Source organism: Myxocyprinus asiaticus, chromosome 27 (genome assembly GCF_019703515.2).
Source record: "Myxocyprinus asiaticus isolate MX2 ecotype Aquarium Trade chromosome 27, UBuf_Myxa_2, whole genome shotgun sequence".
In the NCBI taxonomy this organism is placed as follows: Eukaryota; Metazoa; Chordata; class Actinopteri; order Cypriniformes; family Catostomidae; genus Myxocyprinus; species Myxocyprinus asiaticus.
In genome coordinates, this window is record NC_059370.1 from 28,944,234 (window position 1) to 28,967,009 (window position 22,776).

At 38.6% G+C, this 22,776-nt stretch overlaps 1 pseudogene; it reads right to left on the reverse strand.

Annotated features, from left to right (window-relative positions):
* Positions 1 to 590: 590 nt before the first annotated feature.
* On the reverse strand, positions 591 to 21,119 carry LOC127417823 (sodium/hydrogen exchanger 6-like; annotated as a pseudogene).
* Positions 21,120 to 22,776: the final 1,657 nt, after the last annotated feature.

Below are 22,776 nucleotides of genomic sequence, written 5' to 3' on the forward strand. Positions count from 1 at the left end.
GAGAGTGTCATTTAGGGAAAACTACAATCGACAGGCACTTGATTGTAACTGCTCAGCAGACGCAGAGCCACCATTCAGCATGCCTCTGTTTAGACTGTCACAAAGCTAGAAGGCAGTAAAAAGCATTAGACCCACAAGAATGTTGCCACTGACTCTTCAGATCTCCTAAACAAGCACTCACACATCAAGAGAGGACACAAATAAGCATGCACACCACATCACAGCAATTTTGAACACCTTGCTGTACAGACAATAAACGTATGCATACTCCGTTGTCATGGTAACCTTTGAGCTAGTGAATAACCAGAGTATGCTTCTGAACTCTGTGATGCCATAAAGACATTGTTAGATACTATGTGGACTTTTTAATGGCCAAGCTGTTGAAAACAAATGAAAGAAAACTATAATGCTTTTCAGAGGAGTAGTAAATAAATAAATTTACATTTCTATAATGCCATAAAAGAACAGAAGTGTGACGGATGAGGTCAAACCAGCCACTTCAAAGAAAGGAGAGGTGGTGAGAGAGATTGCTCCAGATGATATAGAGAAGATAGAGAAAGACAGACTCGTTCTGTCACAGTCTTCCCCGTTCAGCTCATAGATTCGTTCTTATGGCAGTGACGGTAGGAGTCCAGATTGGGGGGGCTCTGTATCATCCATGGGCAGGACCAATCGGGTGACTCGGATCACCAGCTCGTGGTCACCAAACACCAGCTCTTGATCCAGAGCCTCGTCAGAGCTCACACCCACTCCTCCCACAGGCACGCCACTCATGTGAGCACCTGATGCGTCTGTGCTCACTGTGATGTCACCATCATTCAGGATGAGGTCAGAGTCGTCATCTTTGAGCTGCCCTTCATTCTGAAAGAGATGCGAGAATGCCGATTTTGAAACCAAGAAGTCATTTAGATGTTTTTGTTGAAAGCGAATTCTCGTACACGTATTACAGGGACAACAAGGTACAGATCAGCCACAACATTAAAACCCCCTGCCTAATATTGTGTAGGTCCCCCTCGTGCCGCCAAAACAGCGCTAACTCGCATCTCAGAATAGCATTCTGTGATGATATTCTTCTCACCACAATTGTACAGAGCGGTTATCTGAGTTACCGTAGACTTTGTCAGTTCGAACCAGTCTGGCCATTCTCTGTTGACCTCTCTCATCAGCAAGGCATTTCCATCTACAGAACTACCACTCAATGGATATTTTCTGTTTTTGGTACCATTCTGAGTAAATTCTAGAGACTGCTGTGCGTGAAAATCCCAGGAGATCAGCAGTTACAGAAATACTCAAACCAGCCCATCTGGCACCAACAATCATGCCATAGTCCAAATCACTGAGATCACATTTTCCCCCATTCTGATGGTTGATGTGAACATTAACCGAAGCTCCTGACCCATATCTGGAATGACTTTATGCACTGCAGCCACACGATTGTCTGATTAGATAATCGCATGAATGATTGTTGGTGCCAAATGGGCTGGTTTGAGTATTTCTGTAACTGCTGATCTCCTGGGATTTTTACTCAGAATGGTGCCAAAAACAAAAAACATCCAGTGAGCGGCAGTTCTGTGAACAGAAATGCCTTGTTGGTGAGAGAGGTCAACAGAGAATGGCCAGACTGGTTCCAGTTGACAAAGTCTACGGTAACTCAGATAACCGCTCTGTACAATTGTGGTGAGAAGAATATCATCTCAGAATGCTATTCTGATGCGGGATGGCGCTGTTTTGGCGGCACGAAGGGGACCTACACAATATTAGGCAGGTGGTTTTAATGTTGTGGCTGATTGGTGTATATACACTGATCAGCCACACATTAAAACCACTGACAGGTGAAGTAAATACATTTATTATCTCGTTACAATGGCACCTCTCAATGTGTGGGATATATTAGGCAGCAAGTGAACAGTCAGTTCTTGAATTTCATGTGTTGGAAGCAGGAAAAATGGGCAAGCGTAAGGATCTGAGCAACTTTGACAAGAGCCAAATTGTGATGGCTAGAAAACTGGGTCAGCGCATCTCCAAAACGGCAGGTCTTGTGGGGTGTTCCCGATATGCAGTGTTTAGTACCTACCCAAAATGGTCCAAGGAAACACAACCGGTGAACTGGCGACAGGGTCATGGGCACCCAAGGCTCATTGATGCACGTGGGGAGGCTAGCCCATCTGGTCCAATCCCACAGAAGAGCTACGGTAGCACAAATTGCTGAAAAACGTAATGCTGGCCATGATAGAAAGGTGTCAGAACACACAGTGCATCGCAGCTTGATGCGTATAGGGCTGCATAATCGCAGACCGGTAAGAGAGCCCATGCTGACCCCTGTCCACCATCAAAAGCACCTACAATGGGCACGTGAACGTCAGAACTGGACCATGGAGTAATGGAAGAAGGTGGCCTGGTTTGATGAATCACATTTTCTTTTAGATCATGTGGACGGCCGGGTGCGTGTGCGTCATTTACCTGGGGAAGAGATAGCAGCAGGATGCACCAGGTGAAGGCAGGCCGGCGGAGGCAGTTTGATGCTCTGGGCAATGTTCTGCTGGGAAACCTTGGGTCCTGGCATTCATGTGGATGTTACTTTGACACGTACCACCTACCTAAAGATTGTTGCGGACCACGTACACCCCTTCATGGCAACGGTATTCCCTGCTGGCAGTGGCCTCTTTCAGCAGCATAATGTGCCCTGCCACACTGCAAAATTTGATCAGAAATGGTTTGAGGAAAATGACAAAGAGTTCAAGGTGTTGACTTGGCCTCCATATTCCCCAGATCTCAATCCGGGATGTTCTGGACCAACAAGTCCGATCCATGGAGGCCCCACCTCGCAACTTACAGGACTTAAAGGATCTGCTCCTAACGTCTGGTGTCAGATACCATAGGACACCTTCAGAAGTCTTGTGGAGTCCATGCCTCAAAGGATCAGAGCTGTTTTGGCCTACACAATATTAAGCAGGTGGTTTCAATGTTGTGGCTGATCAGTGTATATACAGTATATAAGGGAAAAGTGTAACTCCTGTAACTGGTTACCATTTCTTTAAATCATTGAACAAGTTGTTCAAGTTTTTAATCACTTTTTTTGGTTTCACAAGTTCATGTTAAATGATCTTGTGGTGTAACAAATTATTTTTTAATAATACAAATATTCCATGACGCCTCTCAATTTATATATGAGGTCATCAAAGCAGCATGCATAATAATGATTAAATGACTTTAAACTCCATTTTAGGTTAATTTCACGCAACACTACAAATAAACCACATGTTAGTGCAACATAAAATACAGTACAAACTTCATACACTTGTGGACTGGTGAGGTATCGTGCCAGAGTAGCACAGCAGGCAGGAAGTGTGGCAGTGAGTGGTGGTCCACTGTGAGTAAGAATGGGCTTCAGATAACTGCAGGACAAGAGGGTTAAGGCCTTTCTAACATAAACTAATGCTCACAATATTAGTCTTAACTCTCAGAACTCATTTTTGTCTTGGATATCAGCTCTACATCTTAATCAGACATATATAAACTTAAAAGCTCTGATTTTGTCACTGGACAGAATCCTGAATCTGACAGATCCTTTATGTTCTTTCAGCTGGTCACTAATGAGTGCTGTACACTATAAAGGATACTTGTCATCAAAGTTGTACCAGATCCTGAACAGCCAGGCACTCTCCTGTTTTGTGCTCCTCCTCTCCACTCCATCAGGTCCAATCTGCATACGTACACAGAGAGGAGCAGCATCATTGGGACATTTCTATGATAGCCCAACGCTTACTTACAGAGTACTGATCTGTGTCCACTCCAACACTGTCAAAAATAAAACAGCAAACATTAACCAAATGTAATGAAACACTAACACAACAAAAAACAAAGTGTTTAACCTCATAGCTGGTCTTAAAGGGGTAGTGCACACAAAAATGAAAATTTTCTTATCATTTACTCACCCTCATGCCATCCCAGATGCGTATGACTTTCTGCTGAACAAAAACGAAGATTTTTAGAAGAATATCTCAGATCTGTAGGTCCATACAAATCAAGTGAATGGTGGCCAGAAATTTGAAGCTTCAAAAAGCACATAAAGGCAGCATAAAAGTAATCCATTTGACTCCAGTGTTTAAATCTATGTCTTCAGAAGTGATATGATAGGTGGGTGAGAAACAAATCAGTCAGTTAATCTGCCAATAGTTTTTTTTTTTTTAATTGGTAGCCTATATTAAATGTTCTTAGTCTTACTTCCTGTGATGGGGAGCAGAGTATGTGAATGGAGTGGAGCGGCAACAATTTCCCCTCCGCGCTCAAAGCATTCTTTAATCACTCCGCTCCAGCTCCACTCCAGGTTGTCCATTTCCCGCTCCTCGCTCACTCCATACTCCTGGATTAGAGACACCCCGCTCCGTGTTCGCTCCATGGCAAAATTAGCGCCCAACTACCTCTCCACTGTGAAGTTATTTCAGTATGCTTTTAAATATCACAGCCCTCCATGCAGAAGATGTATTAAATGAAAATAAATACACAATATTTGAGAAAAGCTACAATGTGCTTTATTGGAACACTAACATTAAATAATTTGTATAGCTTACTTTTGAAACACGTCTGCAACATTCTTTGAATTTAATCAATTAAATTACTAGACAATTTTTTTTTTTTTTTTTCAATTAACATTTTTTATTGACTCAAGCATATAACAGAAAAAACACAACAAATATACACTGAGTCAACATTTAACCCCCACTATTACCCCTCCCCAATCACCAACCCCACCCTGACCCCTACCGAACACCCCTGTGGTCACAAATAGAATACACACACACACACAAAAAAGCAGTAATCGCCTCTCCCAGAGTATCTGCCGCTTTAGGGGGGTGTATGCTTCTCCCAAAAACAATACAGAGCAGGTAGCGCAGCTGTAAATACCTATAGAATTGAGATCTGGGAATCCCAAAATGTTTAACAACATTTTCAAAAGACTCAACACTCCACTCTCATATAGGTCACCGAGTGTAGTAACCCCCCCTCACAATCCAGTCTGACCAGCAGAAAAGGGACTTATTAATACTTAATCTAGGGTTCAGCCATATACCTGAGGTAACATTTAAATAAATATCAGAATTAAACATTCTGGACACTTTTGTCCATACCAAATGCGAGATAACGGGGTGCAATTTAACCTCTCCGGTTAGTTTGATAGAAAGATTTTGGAATGGCAAAAAATAGGGATAAGAACTTCCTGTTCAATACAAAACCAGGGAGGGGCTTTCTCAGGTAGAAGTGACCAATGACCTAAATGCCTGAGACCGAATGCATAATAATAAAACAAAATCTTGTGTAGGCCTAGCCCACCTTTGTCAATCGGCCTATGTAACTTACTGAAGTGTACTCTGGGACGTTTACCATTCCAAATGAAGGACTTCACTATGCTATCAAATTGCTTGACATAAGAGAGGGGGACATCTACAGGGAGAGACTGCAGCCGGTAGTTAAATTTTGGAATACAATTCATTTTGATAACATTAACCTTCCCAATCATAGATAAATGTAATGAAGACCACCTGCCCACATCCTTTTTATTAAGGGGTCAAAATTAACTAAATAAATTTGCTGGGACTAAAATGCCCACATACTTAATGCCCTGTTTGGGCCACTGGAAGGCACCTGGCTGGAAAGCCATTACTGGGCAGTATGCTGTCAGAGCCAAAGCTTCGGATTTAGACCATTTGACTCTGTATCCTGAGAATTTAGAAAAGGAATTAATAATTCTGTGGAGGCAAGGCATAGATCTAGTAGAGTCAGAGACAAATAATAAAATCTGCGTAAAGCAAAAGCTTATGTGCCATACCTCCCACCACCACCCTGGGAAAATCCTCCTCCTTTCTTAATCACAGCTGCTAATGGTTCCAGGGCCAGACAGAACAATAAGGGGGAAAGAGGGCCATCCTGCCGGGTGCCACCATCCAGAGTAAAATAATCTGAAATTAATCCATTTGTTTGTACCGCCACTACCAGGTGTCTATAAAATAATTTAATCCATCCAATAAAAGTATTCCCGAACCCGTATATTTCCAAAACCTTAAAAAGATAATCCCATTCTACCATATCAAATGTCTTTTCAGTGTCAAGTGAGATGGCAGCGACCGGAGTCTGATCATTCGCCACTGACCACATGATATTGATGAAATGCCTAATGTAATCAGAAGAGCTGTGGCCCTGAATAAACCCCACCTGATCTAAAAGAGATGTCATAACTTTTCATAATCGGTTAGCCAGAATTTTTAACAATATTTTTACGTCTAGCTGGATCAGGGAAATTGGACAGTAATTCTTACACTCGCTTGGAGCTTTGTCCTTTTTAAGAATCAGAGTGATCCAGACTTGTGTCATGGTTGGCGGAAGATTTCCGTTCTTTAATGATTCCATATAAACTTCTAACAAAAGTGGAGTCAGTTCTGTAGCATAAGATCTAAAAAATTCAATTTAGCCATCTGGCCCCGGAGCCTTGCCTGTAGGCAAGGCCTTAATTACCTTGTCAATCTCCTCCAAGTTTCTCAGAATTAAGAGAATTGATTTGCTAAATCATCAGTTTAGGGAGTTCTAATGGTTCCACAAAGTTCCTAATATCTTCATCAGTAGACAAAGATGTGGAACTATAAAGATCAACATAAAATTCTTTAAAAACATTATTAAGAACAATGGCCGAGGTAAATATTTCACCACCAGCAGATTTCACTGAAGGAATGGTAGAAAAAGACTCTCTGCTTTATGTATCTAGCCAAAAGCTTCCCTGCTTTGTCCCCTGACTCTAAGTATGACTATCTTGCCCTGAATAGCCAAAATTCCACCTTTCGCGAAAACAGTATCTGTATTTATCTGCATTTCAATCGGGTCAATTCTCTGAGGTCATCAGAAGACATTCGGCACTTCAGCTCTGCCTCGGCACTTTTAATATTCCCTTCCAACTCCACGACTTCTCGTGCTTTGGATTTTTTGATGAATGAGGCATACTGTATGATACCTTAAGTGCCTCCCATGCCACGCCCACAGAGGATACTGAGGACCAGTTGGTCTCCATATAAACATTAATTTCAGCCTTTAATAATTGTTGAAATTCAGGATTTTGCAAAAGGGATACATTAAAGTGGCAACTATATGATTTCTTTTTCTACATATGTGGCAACACCTCTAAACTCACCAGGGCGTGATCTGAGACTAAAATGTTTCCAATTGAGCAATCAACAACAGATGAAATAAGCGACTCAGATATATATATATAAAATGATATTCTAGAATAAATCTTATGGACTGATCAAAAAAACAATTTATAGTCCCTACCAGATGGGTTCAAAAGTCTCCAAATATCTGTAAGGCCAAGATTTTTACACATCCTGTGAAGCGTCAATGTTGCTCTAGGGGGCTTGCACACTTTTGCTGCACTATGATCAAGGACTGAGTCCATTAAAAGATTAAAGTCTCCTCCCAATATTATATCATGAGGGGTGCCAACGGCTTGTAACATCCCTTCAAGATCTATAAATAAGCCCTGATCATCAGCGTTAGGTGCGTAAATTTTAGCCAAAAATCAACCTTTGCCCATGAATTTCTGCTAAAAGAAGAATGATTCTTGCTAATTTATCTTTAATCTGTTTGAGACATTTGAATTGTAGATGTTTACTTATCAATGTAATGACTCCCCTGCTCTTACTCGAGCCAGCACTAAAGAAAACATGCCCACCCCATATCTTCCCAAATTTTTCAGCTTCCTGCGGGAAAAGATGCATTTCTCGAAGAAACGCTATATCATATATCTTATGTTTAAGAAAAGAAATAACCTTCCTTGTTTTTATGGGGTGCCTCAGCCCATTCACATTCCACGTGGAGAGAGATAATCCACTCATATTAACATTTGACATATTAGAAAAAATTGATTGTGTGTCAAAAACAAGATTATAAAGACCACATTCCAACATTAGTGCAACAATCAAACCCCGAACAAAAAAAAAAAAAAAAACAGAAAAAGAAAAACGTGAGCATTAACCCCGCACACGACAGTGCCAACCGCTGTCCATCCCTCTAAACAGTCCATGTGCACCTACGAGAGCCCCCGCAACAATTCTGCCTTCCGATTGCTCAAGTCCGGTGCTTCTATACAAATTGTGTGAGACAGAATTACACAGCAAATAATAATCTATAAAAACTCCAGACAATAAGTGGAATAAAACCAAAATATATGTAGATTCATCCACATAACTGTCCCGAAGGTGTGTTCCTCCACAAAACAAACTAGCTAGGCGGAACCAGCACGAAATGAAAAAGGCGCCCAGCTTCCTCGGACAGACAAGTGTATGTTCATTGAGTCAGGCCCACTAGGCAGCAACATGAAAATCACCAAATGGCTTACTCACTCCATTGTCTTTATGAAGGACAATGCTTGCTGTGGGCATGTAAATTCTCTATGGCCATCCTTAGTATCTATTCTCAGTTTGGCCGGAAACATCAGAGCAAAAGCAACCTTTCATTTAATGCAGAATTAAATCTTATTCTTTTGAAGTTTGATAATCACATTAGGTCATATCACGATTCCTGTCTTTCCATTCCCAAATTTAAAACCTGTTTAAATTATAATTAAGACTTTTGTTGTATCATTTAAGATATTTAAAACTTTTTATGACCTTAAATTCTGGAAAGCTGAATTCAAGACATTTTTAAGACTTTTTAAGGATCCACGGGAACCCTGGCTTTTTTAATCTTCAAAGTTCTTGGGGTTGGGGGGGGCAACCAACATTAAATAGTTAAATATGAAGTGTGGCATTTTGTTCAGTGTTAAAATACTTTGTCCTAACCCATCTTAATTTGCCAAGACAACTAAAAGTAAGCCATTTGTACGTTGATTTCCTTGAAAAATTTAAAACTGTGGCGCTATCAAATCACTGCTGTTTGCTGACTCAACCAATGGTGCAAGCTTGGGGTGGACTAGGTCACTCCTTTGTGAAACTGACCGTATTTTCTGGCAGGAGAGTATCTGAGTCGTGCCTCCTCCACAGGACCAGACAGTGAAGAAGACCACCAGCAGCGTGGTGTAGAACATCATCTGCCGTGCATACGTGGCTGTGTCCCTGATCGACAGGGCAGAGGTCATGGCACCCGAAAGATGATATGAACATACTAAGAGTCCTGTTTTTGTAGTATAGCATGTTAATAGTGATGAAATGTGGTATCAAAATTAAATGTGCAACCTTAATTTAAGACAGATTTATGTTTTCGCATGTTATTCTTCATAGTTTACTTTAAATATTGGCTGAACATGGTATTCTGCTGCAGCTCTTTTCACAAACCTGCAAACATCATCATATGCTGGAAGCTGGGGCTGATCTTGTTTCTGCACGCCCAAGTTGAGCAGGAAGGAGAGGGGGTAGATGTTAGCCGCTCTTCCCAGAAACACAGCTAGCTGGGAGGAGAGACTGTCAAGGAATGACTGTGAAAATGGAGCTAACACTGTAATGGCAGCTTATACACTCTCTTCCAAAACTGTGACATTTTGTCTTTCCAGAGTCCTTCAGAGGTCTCTGCTCATGAAGTGGTTCTGGGCCACTAACTTCTGGGAAACAGTGAGCTGTCACACCCTGGAAATATCACTCGGCAGTCTGCAACAACTAACCACTTCCTTGCTGACATGATCTAACTTTCAGCTCAAAATGAGCACACACCTTTAATATTAGTAATTCTCCAAAACAACAAATTTTAACTTGTTTATGCATTTGTTGGCACCATTTGGGGTATTTTATCCCTTTTCCCATTCCTAAAACTATTTTGAGAGACTACACTGAATATCTGTACTTTTAAAAATGAATTTGTCCCACCACAAGACCATTTAAAATAAACTACTCAATGCAAAAAGCAGGGCTGGGTATCGAGTTCGATACATTTTAGGCACCGACCGAATTGCCTCTAAACAATCGAGTATCAAAAAATGTCTTGTCGTTCGGTACTAAATTTCGATACCTAAGGGGTTAATCTCGTCAACGTCAGTGATAAGCATGTAGGATGCTAGATGTGCCAAAATCTAAACATGCTGGTAATTGGCTGTGGTTAGGCATCAAGGAAAAACACTAGTTTACGCTGGTTACGCCCAGAGACGCGGCTCACACGTGAGGCTGTAGTGTGTATACGTCCCAACCCCCATAGATGTAAAAGATATGGAAAAGATCAAAAGTGTGGCTACATTTCACCAGGCTCGATGCCAACAGCGCGCAATGCAATATTTGTGACAAGATAATTGCTGCCAAGACCGGCAACACAACAAATCTGATGAAGCACTTGACAGTGCATGGAATAAACTTAAGAGCAGAAAGTTGCTCCGTCTTCGACTGCAAGAAGACCGAGCCGGTGCAGTCATCCTCTCAGCGTCCTCCTGCCACAGAGCCTCCTTCAACATGCTCACCACATGAGTCCTTGTCCAAAACTACTGATGAATGCAGCGGTGCTATTCTGACAGGTAAGGTTAATGTTTAGCAAACAAACCAACAAACAAAATCAGCTAACTTGTAGTGGTACATGCTTGTGTACTTGTTAAATTAATGTTTCTGTGCGCAGTGACATAGTCCTATAAACTGGGACCTACGTAACGTTAGCTATTGTTTGGATGTATGGCTATAGATAGCTAGCTAAATCGATGCTAAAAATGCTTTAAGGTTGACAGTAACTGATCAAGTTAAACTACTATTAAACTAGTTATCTTTGTTGGAGCTGCAGTGGCTCAGGAGATGAGTCTTTGAGTCTGTAAAAATGTCAACAAACTGAAAAAATAAAACCAAAGTTTTTTTGAGGTAATGTGTCATGTTTGTAATCTTGTTAAAATGGATTTCATAAAATTGGTATCGAAAAAAGTATAGTTTAGGAACCGGTATCGAAGTCAAGATATCGGTATCGAAATTTTTTGAACGATACCCAGCCCTAGCAAAAAGGTGATTAAAAATGGTGAAAAAACTGAAATGGTTACTAGTTCCTGGAGCTAAGATAATAATTTCATACCAACTTTAATCTTAAACCTTGATGTCAAGAAAAAAAAGGAAAAAAAAGTAAATGGACTTGTAAGCATCAACTACCCATGTCTCTTAATACAATGGCCACAAAGTTCACTTTGTTTGAGGATACAAATGCTCCCACTATGAAGATTGGATTGAAGATGTGATTATGGAAGGTAAACAATGTCAAGCACATGTAGGAAAATATGAAGTTCTCAGCCAAGAAATTCAGCAGCTCGAATAACTAAGAGGGAGCACAGTGACAGGAGTTGAAATCACATTTTACAGACCAAAAAGAGAAACATTTACTTCATAATTGATGTACACCAAGGATAGACATTAACTTCAGCAGCGCTGCTGAGCAAACTCTTTAGTAAAGGCAGGGCCGAAGTGGCTAATCAGGAGGACAAGGAGAATTCCAAGCGGGGCGCTCAAAAATGGGGCAGCAGGCCCGCATGTTAATTAAACTTTCAGTCATGTGTTGCATAACAGTTTCCAACCGTCTGTTTCATCCGGTATATAAGGGATCAGAATGCCATTCTGTATTATAGCGGATGCAGTCTCTACCATATTTTATCATCTCATACCAAAACAAATTAGAGAGTGGGCTGTGAGAGACGAAACACTGGCTGTTGCGCCATCACGGACGCTTCACTTGACAGCGGAGGGAGGATCACGGAAGATCCAGCAAGAACAGATACAATTAACGTAATGGATGAACGTGCTTCATGTAGCAGATCATCACAAGCTCAGTACTGACTATAGTCTTGCAATCTTTGCAGTGCAGGATGATAATAACAATATTCTTTTAAATGTCACACAATAAAAAAGATACTTGAAGTAAATCAATACAGATGCAACCGCACTACATGGTACGAAAATAAGGGGACTTTACAGCTCTCAAAAGATTAAATGCAATTAAACAAATTGCGCAGTGACAGACAGTAACCATATTGCAGACATAAATCCATAACGTTTACATTCAAAGTAAAAAAAGTACAGATCTTTCCACTCTTGTTGGAATTTGGCTTCTTTTTTTTTTTAAATGGCATGTAAAAATGTAAAGACAAACACTCAAACTTCAGTAAGTTTCTTGAGCATTTAATTTCTAAAAAACAAAGCTCTGAAAATTTTACTTGTGAATCTTTACATCTTGAACTATTTATGTACAGTTACAGTTCTGTAGTATTATTAATTGCCTAGGTTGTCTTTAAAATATACTTGACATTACAATTCACTTATTTTTTTTAAAAAATCAGAAGGCTAAAATCTAATTTGATCTAATTGATTTAAACTTTTAAAAAACTTTTAAACTTGTAAATGTCACATGTGGTATAAAGACATGGAGGTTATAATTTCTAGTAATTGCATATATTGTATATTTTTGTCATGTTTTAATTTCATCATTATCGTGTTCACCCTGACATGTAATTCCCGGGCTGAATATGAATCCCACTCTGGCCCTGAGTAAAGGTATAACTACAGGATAATGAAAAACCATGCATATTTGCTTTGACTACACTTCAGTTACATTTCTTTAACTGTGTAGCGAGCTAATCTTATTCCAACTTAGCATTACAGCAAATCAATACATTGAAGAAAGAGAATAAAATTACAAGCGTTACAAATTACATTGTTTACCAGAAACAGGAAAGAATGCATTACTTGAGCAGAGCTTACTTGTTTTGTCCTGCCTTGAGATTCAGGAGAAAGGTTATTTAAGGTGTAATGAGCTTGTGTCATTCCACAGAACAGAACTGCCACCACACCTGAGGAACATAAACACAGCAGCATGACCAGTTATAGGAAACCAGCATTTGAATTCATACAAAATAATTTTGTTGTTAATACATTTATTGGTAATATTGTATTTGTAAAGTCCACAAAGTGGTTCTCAACTGGTTTTGCTTCAGGACCTAGATTTTACATTGGACATCAAGTGGCAACCCATCATTGTACCAAAATTGCTTGTTGTACAAAGTAACAAAAATGTCTTTAAAATCAAACCATTACTATTGATTTCTGAATGTCTCTTGAATTTCAAATTGCATGCTCTTGGCAGCCAATAATTCCCTGTACAAATCACATTGTGGTCGGCCCAAACCATGTTTGTCCTGGCTACAAATAAACTGCAAGTGTATCTAGAGGAGTCGGAGTCATATTTTCTTTTAAACTGCATAGTTTTGTTCATAGTTTTTAAGCATGAAGGCATGTCTCACAACCTGGTAATGCCTGCATCCTCCTTTTTTTATTAGCTTCAACCAAGTGACAAGCACATTTGCGCCAAAATTTTGTAGAGTTTGATTAAATGCACAGCCTTTGATGTCAGCAACAAAAGATATGGGAAGGGTTTTCTCCTCCCTTTTAAAAGGATATAAGTCTATTTATTTTCCAATCGTAACTATGCACAATTATATGGTAAGCTGCATTTCGTTATTTTTCCCTATCTAAAAAGAGCTGTGCCTAATTCTTTGAGAAGCACTGGTCTAAAGCTCACCTGTAAACCCACAGGCCTCAGTTAGCAGGAAGGTGCTCCAAGACATGAGGAAGAACAGCGCTGTCTCCAGCAGTGGGAAGTCTCTAAGCTTGGTGAACTTTGTAACGTGGGAAGGAGTCAATAAAATTTACTTAAGCATGAAAAATTCATTTTTTGAACAAAAATGTGACAACACTGAGCCAGCAAAGGATATCAACGCAGTTACGATTCCAGTTGCCACTCCCAGGGCAAAAGAACCACTGAAGACTCCGAGGAAGATGCCAAAGGACTTCAGCATGGCCATGGCTTCAAACGTGTGACTGTTGTCTCCCTCGGGCTGATATGCTACAACTGACCTAATAACAAGACACATGCACATTTTACACATACAGTAAATTGCAGGTGTAGAGCCTGAAGCAATTCTAACGCCAAACCAAGAGAAATTTAAAATAATTCTAAACTTAAAGAACTGAATTGGGATTGCTGCTCTTTACGGGTCTTCAAGTCATTTTTGTTATAAAACATAACAAACACATATATGTACTTAGTGAAAGTCATCATTGCTACAGATTTATCAAAACAAATGTGATATCAGCAAAATCTGAACTCTCACACATATGTAAATTTCTAAAAAACTGTTATTATATAGAGCAGAGATTCTCAATTTGTATTATAATTTCAAATCTCAGGACCTATAACCAGTGTCATGTGTTGTCAAAAAATATTACATTCCTTATAATAATAAATGTAAATCATAACAAAAAGGATAGAGAGAAGCTAAAGAAAGGAGTCAAATCTTTCTAGCAGCACAGCATCATGTCAAACAATCAAGCACATGGCTTTCCAATCAGCAAGTCTTCTATAACTTTAAAATATATTTGCAGTTGGGACATTTTGTATCCGTCAAAACAGTGCTAAATGTTGTGGCTATTTCAAACGTGACAGGTTGAACACTTTAACTCTATTACAGGTGCTGGTGTGAAGCATAACTGTGGGTCATTTACTCTGCATGTACTGGTACAGACCAGTCAATGCATACACTAAAAATCCACTCGGCAGTTTCAAAGCTACATCTGCATCACACCCATTGAGGGGTGTTCTCTGTGTCTGGTTCCTGCCCTCTGCATGATAAGCCACACCTACATGGCTGTGATGGCCTGCCCCACTTTGCCTCCCGTAATAAAGGAGCGTGCTGGAATGGATGGAAGGTCCGGAAAGGGAAGAATCGGATGTTATGACTAGTGTTAATTATTCTATCAATGCCGCGTTGTTTGTTTTTTTAATAGGAAATAACAATAAAACAACATTATGTCTACACACTGTCTACGCATTTTATTCTGTGCATATAACTCATTCCTTTAATTAAAAAGAAATTCTCAATTACATATTACAGGAAAACAAATCAGTCAGTATTGTTCCAAAACCCAAAAAATATTACTTATAATGGAGCATATTGTTCAGTGCATTCAAATGACATAAAAATACACCTCTAGAGAAATGCAATAAACTCACTGCACAACAGGTGAATTTAAATATTAAATAAATAAAAAAAATTGACCCAAATAAAAATCGGTTTGAATATATACACAACAGTGTATAATCAGGACTTACGAGGACAGTACGACAGTGACAGCATCATTCAGAACGCTTTCTCCAAACAGAAGGGCGTACAGATCAGAATCTACCTGTAGCTCATTAAAGATTGCCAGGACGGTCATTACAATACAAGGCAAGATTCAATGTTAAACATTCAATTACAGAAATCAAATAACTTTTGATCTCTTAATTATCATTAAGTGCCATATTTTAGTAACTATACTGCTATATCGCAGGTTTTGAGTCAAGTCCAATTACACAAATGCTTTCTCTTAGAGTGGTTTTGGTTTTAATGTTGGTTTCAAACACCCATTTCAAAACCCTATTAGATTAGAATGTTTTTTTTTGTTTTGTTTGTTTTTTTGTGAATTCCACACTCCAAACTAATATTCCAATACAATCATATTTTTGTAATAGCTCTTTGGTAAACATGGGAACACAATTAAACCACACTGGCATACATTCAGATGACTGTATATACTGAAGTTCGTTTTTAACCGAAAATTCAAAATGGGACAAGGGTATTTTAAATAAACACAGGGTTCCCATTCTTTGACCATAGGGCTGGGCAATATGGCAAAAAAATACAAATCTAAATTATCAAACTTGGATGATTCACGATTACATTTTTTCAACTTTTAAATGTACTCCAATATGATTCAAATTTTATGTTTTTTATTAGAATGCAAGGCAACTTGGTTAGACAAATCCAAGTTCTTTTCATTATAGGAAACAAAGGTGTTCAAGAAAAACTTACAAATGCACCAAATGCACCACAGGGTGAAGTTGTCAGAGTGTAAATGTAAAATAAAATAAAATCTAATAACCCAGATGTTCAGAAATAATAGAATAAGAAAACTGCAAAATAATTCTTAGCCAGTGTAGGTATTCATTTTATCTAAACCAAGTCTATCTAGAAATCAATATCTATAAATTGTCAAGTTTATCTAGAAGTACTCATTGTATATCAAACAATTTGTCTGTATATTTATAAACCCCTGCAGATAGAGACGTGCCCTCTAGCGGTTCACGCTGATCAGCGCAGCAATATGAAACAATTTATTACAATTGAACTAGCAAAGTTTGTCAAAATGATCGCTTGCAATATGTTGGCTATAGATACAGTACACTTGAAGCCTGTCACAGAACAAAGCAATAATTAGCAATCTATCTGAATCATCATTGGAAAAGGAGCTGCGGATATTTGATTCTCCCATATATAGCCTCTCCATATGATTTGAAATGAAGCGCCCATAACTGTCATGTAACTAATGTTTTTTTATGGGTAAAAAGAAAAGGCAGGCAGTTCATCAACATGCACACGTTGAGGTTATACCGGTGTATACATGCATGATGGACGAAGCTGAGCTACAGTCACACGGTGTACAATCGTACTGGGAATATTATCATGCCTTTAATATCAGTCTCTGTGTTGTTAACCTGTCACGTTCATTTGGAGCGTGCCACACGTGCAGCTGATCAGATCGGAAGCAGCATTAACCTATTCATGAGTAGGGTCTAAATTCCTCTGCAGTACCCCCTGGAGTGAGTTATTTTTTGCACGTGAGAGGGGGCAGAGTGTATTTAAATATTTGATTTCTTGTCATAAAATATAAAAAATAAAAAAAACTGTATATAATATAGCAGACATGTGAACAAATGGGTTATGTCTGCTGTACTGTTTTTGATTTATTTATTTCGTTTTATAGCTGTAAAAAACAAATGAACAAATAATATCAGTATTCTGGTTTGCCTATGCACTGTGTGTGTGTCAAGCACTAATGTAAACAGACTTGGCTGCATGCATGGATAATCGTGCTCGATTAGCATCTGTGAGTATATGAGTTTTAAACTGTTATCGTTGTGCTTTTGTAATAGTTTGGCTGTCACTTTCAGAAAACAAACATATTATGCAGTACGCCTGAAAAGACAACAAGAAAAGTTTGAGTTGCTGTTTGTGTGAATGAACCGCAGCTACACCTAATCAGAAGACATGGCTGCGTGCATGGGATGATCGCGTTTAGATGTGATGGCTGTGCATATAGCAAGCTGTGAACTTATCATGGTACATGGTGACAATTTGGCTATTTGTTACATAAAATAAACATCACGTGCTTGAAGACTCTTTGAGGAGCTGTTTGTTTGACGAATGACAACCGCTACAAATGTAAACAAATGGCAGCACGCATCGGAAGATCGCGTTTGATGTACTGACTGTGCGTATAAGAGCTGTAAACTTTTGGATGTATGTATATAAAATAAACTTATTCTGTGGTTTAAAAGACTGTATGAGTAACTGTTTGAGCAAATATAAATTACAGACGCTTGACCAGTGCAGCCTGTGTCGGCACTCGGCACAAAAGCCGATTTGAATCTGGGGGCTTGTAACATATCTGGCTATTGCAGAAACACGTGTGACGCTACTCTGCGGGGCCCAGTTATTATCTGTCATATATGTGTGATGGTACGTATGTAAATGAATTCTTTCTATGAATTTTTTTTATATTCCTTATTCAGCCTTTGGTGGATTTACAACGCATCTAACTTTAGCGTTTGCAATATTTTTTGCAAAATCTCTCAATTTCTCGATTTAAATTTTTTTTTGAATTCATTGAAAAAAATCTGAAAAACTGCCCAGCCCTATTTGACCAATTAGTATCCATGATATTTACATGATTTTGCCATGATTTTTCCAGTTAAAATTATTGAAGGTTTTTTCAAATTCATTTTCTACAACTCACACTCATGAAGAGCAATTTCTAGCCAATTAAATATTTCAGAGCAGAACATAACGCACAAAAATTAAAAATTAATATATTTTTTCCATGATTTTTTTGTTTACATTTTTTGTAGTCAATACTTCAAGGTATGTGCCTATACACATAAATAAATCCACCCTGACAAATATTCACTGGAGTAAAAAAATATAACGGCTAGCCCTGGTCTACCCGATATACTATAAATTGATGGCCCCATATCTAATTTTCCAGATAAAGCAGTTTGACTAACATACCATAATACACCCATACACTACTTACATGCAGGCAATGTTAAAAGAACTTGTGTAACTGTGATACCTGGGTCAGTGGCTGAGACAATGGCACCATAAAAAAAGGCAGTCCGTGAAGAAGTCCCCACCCAGATGGCCAATTTTCTTCATCAGCATCACACAGCCATACATTAACAAACTGTAAAACAAGCAAGCACACCTCAGAACGCAGGTTCTCACCATCACTGAAAAAACCACTCTACAGTCCACACCACCAGGAAGCACTGAAATAAAGACATTGTGTGCACTGACCCAATGATGAAACAAGATACCACGGCTCCCACAAACGCATAGGCAAGAATGGAGCCAAAGTTCCTGAAGAAATGTCTCTGAAACACAGCAAGAGACAGGAAACAAGCCCTTGATTCGTACGAGGAGTCATGAACTGGTCGAAATTGAATTTCAATCAACCTGGTGCTCTGCTCCCAGTTAACCTAATGATGTGCACACAACATCTGGTCTAGACTTAATCATAATAAATAAAAACAACAGTTCTTACCTGCTTTAAACTGTATCCAGCATGAAATATAATGGGAAGCAAGAGAACATTGAAGAAAACCTCTGGGTCAAAGGTCACCTGAAAACAATTACAAACATATGCATTTTATTCACCTTTTAGTTTCAGAAACAATACTTGTGTCATTCCTTACTGGGTGTTATGATTTAAAAAAAAAAATAAAAAAAACACTTCCAATTTCAATTACATGTATTTGAAGAGCTAAATTATGCATTTCTTATTACACGGCTCTATAGAATACTCAATTCTGATTGGTCAATGGCACCATCCAGTGGTCAGATATTGCTCTGTAACAACCGCACATCAGGGGATTAAAACGTATTAGACCGTTCATCCTGGTTCTACCAGCCGTCTCTCCTGCTTCTCGGATCACTGTGCAATTTCTACAAGTAAGCTAATCAAATAATTTCAACTCAAATCAATGTTTCATGTGCATTTTTTAAATTTATTTGGCAAGTAGTCTTGTAACAGGCTGAATAATGACGTCAGACGGTCATTTTCACAAAATAAACACCAACAGAACTCCAGTTGTTCAGTGAATAATTTCTTCTCAAATTACATAATTTCAATGCAAATCAATATTATATGTCCATGTGTTTATTTGGTTAGTAGCAAACGGGATAATGTACAGTCAGCCGGTTTGTTAGCGCAAAATAAACCCCTTCAGGGTGATACAAGACCCTCCGCTTCGCATAGGGGTCCTGATCACCCTGTCGGGGTTTATTGTGCAATAACAACCAGCTGACTGTACAATATCCCTCATTTAAACCCCCATGGTTCAACTGACATAGTGATTAATTAAATTATGTATCATACAGTTTAGGGACCAACCACAGATTAATTCTGTAGGGCACTGAATTAGTTTGTGTGCTTGTCAAAATTAATGGCACAACCACAATTCCGAAAAAGTTCATGGAAAATGCTAATAAAAGCAAAAAAAGTTATTTATAAATTCTATTCACCCTGGGCTATATTAAAAACACTACAGCAACACATTATTTGACGTTTTACTTGTATATTAAAAAAATAATAATTTCAAATCAGATGACTGCAACACGTTCCAAAAAAATTGGGAAAGTCACAATGACAAACCACATGCTTTCCAGATTATAAGTGCATGGCTGCATCAGCGGAGTGTGGGTGCTAGATTGGCCTGTCTGTAATCCTGACTTGTCTCTAATTGAGAACGCGTGGCACAATATGAAACGCCAAATGCGGCAACAAAGGCCCCATACAATTGTGCAGCTGAAGACTTGCATGATGGATGAATGGGAGAAAATTCAGCTTGCTAAACTTAAACTTGTGTCTTCAGTTCCCAAACACTTAATAAGTGTTATTAAAAGAAATGGTGATGTTGAACAGTGGTAAACACTTGACTGTCCCACCTTTTTTGGAGCATGTTGCAATCATCTGATTTGAAATTAGTGTATATTTATAAATAAATAATAAGATAAAACATCAAATAATGTCCTGTAGTGCTTTCAATAAAGCACAGGATGAATGGAATTTGCAAATCACACCTTGTTGTTTTTATTAGCATTTTCCATACTGTCCCAACTTTTTTGAAACTGGGCTTGTAAATAGGGAATTTATTTAAAGTGACTGTAAGGACACAAATACGTCCAGCAAAGTGTGGAATTGAACATCTCTGGAGAGATCTGAAAATGGCTGTGCACCGACGCTCCCCATCCAACCTGATGGAGCTTGAGAGGTCCTGCAAAGAAGAATAGGAGAAACTGCCCAAAAATAGGTGTGCCAAGCTTGTAGCATCATACTCAAAAAGTCTTGAGGCTGTAATTGGTGCCAAAGGTGTTTCAAGAAAGTATTGAGCAAAGGCTGTGAATACTTATACATGTGTACATGTGATTTTTTTTCGTTTTTTATTTTTAATAAATTTAAAAAGATTTCAAACAAACTTCTTTCACGTTGTCATCATGGGGTATTGTTTGTAGAATTTTGAGGAAAATAATTAATTTAATCCATTTTGGAATAAGACTGTAACATAACAAAATGTGGAAAAAGTGAAGCGCTGTGAATACTTTCCGGATGCACTGTATACAAACAAAAACCTTTGGACATGACTCAGAACACACCTGAGATGCTCACAAATGCTGTAGAAGTAGGAAGCTCACTATATTTGAAACAGCCTATCAGATGACAACATAATATGTGCTCATAGCAGAGGCAAATGATCTGGCATCCTCACCGTATAGCCAGTCCAGTCTCGTGAAGAAACCTGAAGCAGCGGTGTTTGAACAACCATATGGTTAAAATGGTCAGCGTGAGGAGCAGGATGAAGACCAGCAGGTCTGCACTTTCTTGTCTGTGGCTCTCTTCAGCTTTCTTCTCTGTCACGATGTTCTCTATTGCACTGTCTTCAGCACTGCACAGGCACAAACATATGGAAAAGCTTGCTATAACAAACACAGGCACACTTCCCAAGATTCTTCTCATGGCGTTGCTTTTCCATACCATGTTGGCATTGCTTTTAGATGTAAAGATCAAAGACTAATGAATGCACTATGCCCAGGATCACTGAATACTAGCAGGAGTATAAGCACAAGCACATACAATCATCAGCTGTGGATTGTTCCTGATTCCCAGCAATGTTCCCCCAACTGCACGTGGCGTCACGCGACGAACAAACTGTCCATCTCATTATATTCTGCTCTGTCATTCACTGGCGAAAAACAGAAAATATGTTATACATAAATTGGAAATCTAAATCCTTAGAACAACAATAGGGTCTCCGCACTTTAATGCTTGGGCCCTAATAATAATAATAAATAGCAATGAAATTTACTGTGAAAACAAAATATTCAAAATAGCCCAGGGCCCAATAAAACAAACCTTGATTATTTTCAGAGAATGTTTTCAAGCTATGTAAAATGTGGGAGTGTGTGGGAATTCGGAATTGCATGATTATTACATAATGAATAATTATTTCATTTTATACCAGGAGTCTGTTGAATGCTTGATTCTGATTGGTTCACGGACATTCTAAGGTGTGCAATTATTTTTAAGTAAAGGCACAGCTATGAAGTAGTTCTTGACTGCATAACGGTTCCATAAACCAGCAAATGTCTTTAGATAAAACCCTGAATGATGTTTTAATGTGTGGTAACCATGGTATAAGTGGAATTATTGACTACCTAGGGTGTGCATTATTTTTCAATAATTCAGTGAGCCAGAGTCAATTATTCCTTACACAATTTCTATTGCATCGTGAATGATTATTATATCATCAGTGTTGGGTAAGCTACTTTGAATCTGTAGTTTGACAAGCTACAACCTACTCATAATTTTAAGTAGTTAAGCTACAGTCAAGCTACTCTTTTGAAAAAGTAGTTAGGTACACTACAAGTTACTATCAAAAAGTAGCTAGCTACATTGAAGCTACTTAATGAGGCAATATTTTTATGTTAATATTAAACCAATAATATTAATACAGTTTACACTAATGACATTTATTAGTTATTGTTTTAATTAAATACATTTAATGTGTTTAAATAAATATATTAAATGTATTTAATACATTTAATGAATAGTAACATTAATACAGTTAATAATGGCCATAAAATAAAATACAACAGTATAAAATAAAAACAAAAAAGATCAGATGCCATTAAAAAATAATTTTTATATTATACTTCACACTTTTCAGTCCTGCTGTGGCCAGGTGTTGCCTACTTCCCTAGAGATCACATTTTTATGACAAACTCTCCTTGGGTTGGCATTTTTTGTTATTGTCACATAATATTTAGTGTGGATAATATGTGAGTAAAGACTCAGGGCTTGTTTCTCCCCTCACCTGGGTTCATGCTCATTGTATTTTCTGATTTTTTTGCCATTGACATGCCAGTGCCAGCTTTACAGGTCACATACAGAGGTTGCTCTACAAATATTCGTTCGCTTTGTTCAAGTCCAAAAAAAGTGGACGGATGGTCATCCTAGATCAGGGGTCGGGAACCTATGGGTCGCGAGCCACAAGTGGCTCTTTGTTAAAAATCAAGTGGCTCGCCGGGTGTCTCACCATTCACCAACACATGATTGTTTAAAACTTTCCAGCAGAAAGTGTGTGTGCGATTGCAAAGCTTGAAGTCAATGACACTGTTTTGATTTCCTGGTGAAC